The sequence below is a fragment of the Centroberyx affinis genome, unplaced genomic scaffold (genome assembly GCF_046629955.1).
Source record: "Centroberyx affinis isolate AG114_WGS23_722 - 3 ecotype Tasmania unplaced genomic scaffold, CSIRO-AGI_Caff_v1 ptg003980l_1, whole genome shotgun sequence".
NCBI lineage: Eukaryota > Metazoa > Chordata > Actinopteri > Beryciformes > Berycidae > Centroberyx > Centroberyx affinis.
Window position 1 is genome coordinate 136,151 of NW_027281799.1, and position 4,790 is coordinate 140,940.

At 37.9% G+C, this 4,790-nt stretch overlaps 1 long non-coding RNA gene across 1 annotated transcript; it reads left to right on the forward strand.

The window, feature by feature from the left end:
• The first annotated feature begins 953 nt into the window (after window positions 1–953).
• On the forward strand, window positions 954–2,577 carry LOC139663323 (uncharacterized). The gene is made up of 6 exons (XR_011696707.1): window positions 954–1,085; window positions 1,419–1,479; window positions 1,601–1,637; window positions 1,749–1,836; window positions 1,938–2,031; window positions 2,122–2,577. It is a non-coding gene; the product is annotated as an uncharacterized lncRNA (long non-coding RNA).
• The last annotated feature ends 2,213 nt before the right edge of the window (window positions 2,578–4,790 follow it).

Genomic DNA, 4,790 nt, shown 5'->3' on the forward strand with positions numbered 1-4,790 from the left:
GCAGTTTGGCACCTTTTTCAGGACCATGTTCACTCTGTTTCAGGTGCTCACTCTGGATGACTGGAGCAAGATCTATTACACCTGCAAGAACAATGGTGAGTGAAGCTTCATGTGTTACTGAGCAGCTTTATGCTATACATCCGTTTTGAAATTCCTTAGAGAAGATTTGAGAAGCACAGATGATGCTACCCTCAAACATGTAAATATTTTGTGGGAACATCTCTAAACATGGCTTACTGTAATGGCAACTCATAATGTGCTTTGCTTTCCCTCCAGCAGTCATGTTGTAAGAAGTCATTTGGCAAGTGTTAGGTCTAGATATGATTTCTTATCGTTTTCATATACTGTACCATCATCACAAATAATGACTATAATAATGACAACAATGACTCATTTTAATCAACCCATTTTCAGAATTGCCTTATGTTTAATACGTGTGCAACTGTCAGAGTCAGGATCATACAGTACAAACAACAAACACTGAATAGTTACATGGCACATGCTTTTAAAATGCGCAGCAAGAAACTACAGCACTAATTGCAAATAGCCCAAATGAGTATTTGTTAGAGGACCTCTCCCTTCATCTTCATTATTAAAAGGAACCTAGGTATTCATGATGGCATAATATGATAAAACCAGTTTTAATGTGTGACAGGGATTATTGCAACTCAAAGCTATGAACATTGCAAAATAATCAAAGAAATCACATTTACATCCAAATGGTCGTCTTTGAAAACTAAATTGAGCCACTGCATCTGAATTCCTCATGTGATGCACAACATCATTATTTGTTTGAACAGCAGATGGCGACGAAGTGTGATTGCACTCCTGGGATTTGACTTTGTGTCTGTTGAACAGAAGTATTAGGGGCGAGGCTTTGGATCGGGGTGGGTCATAGTTTTGGGCTGCAGTAATTGATGTTTGGCTTGTGATACCAAATCTCTTTGTGTTGTAATAAGTTAACAATACTTTTGTCATGGTATTTGTCCTTGTGACTTACAGTCATCTATTTAATCATTTCAGGTGCAGCTCACATTATCCTCTTCCTGATCACGTACATCGTGACAATGCTTCGTATTCCTCAAGTAAGTTGGCAGATTTACATGCACATTAATATTCTGAATATGAGCCTTATTCCAGGGATCTGCTGTTTACCTGGAATGATCAGTAACTACTGTTTTCATATAGCTTTATACATGTAAACAGGTCACTGTGTTAAATAGTGGTGCATCATTTGATGCTCGTGACACTGTGGAAACACTAAACCCAACAATAAACAACAACAACAAGCATATTCAGGCTTTTCTGATTCAGGATGTGGGCTTATCCCGGTTATTGTAAACAGGATATGGTGTATGGAACATTTAATATCCTGAATATAAATGTAAATAATGTATTTTACAATTTTCTCATGACAGTCTGTCCATTGCTCTGGTGGTGGATAAATTTCAGCACAGAAGGGCGTCCCAAATACAAAAGGTATATGCTCTACAACAAATAATTTTACAATATAAAATGTAAGGCATTGTAATTTGGAGTTATTAACAGTAGACATAAAACATGCTTCATCACATGAATAATGTCAAAATGTCACTTACAGAATTCACAGAAGGACGACAACAAAGAGCAGGAAACAGGTTGGTTCAGAATTCTGCTTCAAGTATGAGCTTCTAAGAGGGGAAGTGCTGTTGAGCTGATGGATCAGTGAGAGGAGAATGTTTGTCACATGTCATGTATCACATCTTCAGAGCCTCAGAACAATGAGCCACAGTCAGAGCAGCAGGTGCTTGAGGAGACACTCAGACAGACCTATGGCGACACTGAAGAAGGGAGAAGGTGAGGCATTCTCCTGAACACACTGAAAATTACACACCGATTCTTCATGATTAGATCCAAATGGATCGATTGAGTATTTGGATTTGCTTTGTGACTCGCAGGTACCTGACATTACTGGCAGAGATAGAGCAGACCACCGAAGAATACCGCTCCCAGGCCGCTCTTCTGGATCTGCTCGTAGATGCCTTTTTTGAGGTACTGAGCTGTTTGATTCATCTGCTGTTTGATTCATCTGCTGGAAACATGACTGCTGCAAGATGTTGAAACACTGCTGTTCTCTTTCAGGCATCAGAAGAGGAAGTCCTGGGCTCAGACGACAATTAAACAATCAGCTCAATTCATTATATCCATTTTATTATATCAATTATCATATTAATCAATCATATCGTATCATATCGGTCATTATATCAGTAATTCATTAATTCATTATTTCAAGTAATCAATAAAGTCATTTCTGCAACAGCAGTGGAGCCTCACATTTTTATCAATTTTTAGCTCATGGTAAAGCACAATGATTGGTCTTTTCTAATCACTGGATTGGTCTTCTTCAAATGTGAGACTGTCTTGTAATGCTTAATACCCCTGAGAATGTTTCACCCCTTGAAAACGGAACATGTAGAATGAAACGTATTTTGAAAGAAATGTTTACTTTACCCTACATACAGTATAACAATTTGTCTTGGATCATCTCTTAAATAAGTCTTATCTGTCATCATATTGTAGTTCATTGCCCTCAGTTACTTCTCCCTCTTACCTTGGTTATTGCATTTTATCTTCATTAATTACATGTTTTTCCAGTCACAAATATCAATATTGTGTTTTTAATTCTACAAGTCAGTCTTACAGAATATACATGATACATTTTTCAATGTCTCTTCCTTGTGAGTACTTTCTGACAACATTGACTAAAGTCCAAGTTAACCAACATGCTGTTGCCTCAGTGTAGAGATGGTATTGCTTGTAGCCATTATTTATCTGCTGCAGTACTGATTTACGACATGGGATTGAACTACACTGGATCAAAGGTGAGTCTCCTCACAACATTTGGCCATGACATAAATATTAGAGCTCTCTGATCAATTTAAATGCAAGTTTTGCTTGTGAAAAAAAATCAGTTAATCTATTATCATAAATAATATTCTGGGTTTGTTTGGTGTCACAGCAACACCAAGGTTTACTTGAGTTTGCAAGTAGTTATTAGTATCTAGACTCTTGTCATAGCAAATTTTCTATATGCTTGATCTCCCTATACAGTGCCCAGAAACACACCTGGTTGGAAATAGACTCAATGCCATTTACATAGATAATACACATTATCAGTATGTAACTCAAGCAGGTTAACTCAAGTTGGACATCTAAAGATACATTTACAGACAGTAAAATAAATTAGAACCACCAAAGCCCAAATATATTCATAACTATAATAGGATAAATAAAAGTACATAGGAATAGTCTGTAAACTGAGAATTTCAAGACAAATATAAAATAGTAAGTAGGTGCATAGAACTGCATATCTACATGTAGCTGGTTAACTACAGCAATGTTATAGTGGAGCATAGTCATCATCCCATGCATTTTTCTACTTGTGGGCAATCCTTTATCAACAAGGACAGAGAGGAGAGAGGAAAAGCAGTATAAAGTGTTTGTGCTGCCAGCACAAAGGGCCTTAAGCTGACCTTTCATCCTCATAAACTGTACAAGTTGTTCTAGTAGTATTTGATTCATATAAAAATAACAGAGGTGGCCGTATAATCAATCAAAGCTTCCCACAGTAATCCAATATCACTTTCAACTCAAACCCTAACTTCTGACATAAAATGCATCCTCTCCCAAACTCTATATTGTTCCACAATATAACTGAACTTTGCCTCAGGATGAAGTTGTGAGGCAAACTCAAACGGTTTCAAGCAAAAATGACACTGTTCTGTGATTTTATTGAAAAGGTAAAAGAATATACAACCCCATGATAGTCAAAACATGGACCTGAGTGTGGCAGATGTGGATGAAATCAGACCTGGGACAGTCAGAACGATATCTTGACCATCATGCAAAGGCAAAATGATATTGCGCTGATGATATTGCACTTTCTTGAACAATCCACCAGGGGGCAGCCAAGAGACATAGTGCGCAGCTGCCAGCATCTTCCTCAATTCTCCCTGCCTATCATTCTGCAGTCTCCTTCTCTATTAGGGAGACACCTACTGGTAAGGGAGCATAGCGACAGTGACAGTGCACAGCATCAACATCCACATTCCCTGTTACCCAAGGAAATTCTTCTTACTCAGTCAAAACTAACTTAGCACAAGCAGTAGTAAACATGTCCTTATGCTAACATAACATTACCAGGTAACTTGTGTCTCAAAGCTCAAGAACTTAATCTTCACAGTATGTTGGCACCTTCTTACAACAGTACTAACAGTATTAATGTAACTGGAACCATATTACCCTTTAAGGAACCACACTTAGAAAGTAACAAATACTGTACTTCAGAATAAGGCACATAGTGCTTTTACCAGGTACTCTCTTATGCAGGATAATAACAATAAGCAGTACCATGGCAAAATATAAAGTGTCTATTCCTGAGATTTCTAACTTAAATTACCCAACCTATTTAACGTTGGTCTTAGCAGATAAGTGCATCAATAGGTGTAACGAAAGTTTCTCTTACCAAACACAAAACACTACAGTATTTCCTACAATGTTTGTAACTGAAATTCACATTGTTTCTTTTTTTTTTCTAGGGCAGCGATCCGCCTACACCCTTTACATGTCTTCTTATCTTGTACTCAGACCTACTTCATCACATAGTCTTTAGTCTAAGCTGGTGGTTGTCTCTCTCTTTGACGCACAGCTCCTGTTGAAGTCTCTGTCGGGCTGAGGTTTTCCTCTGCTGTGTCAGCCCGTGGTGCTTCCTTAGATCTCTCTGGGCAGAGAGAGAGACGTGCTGCATTCCA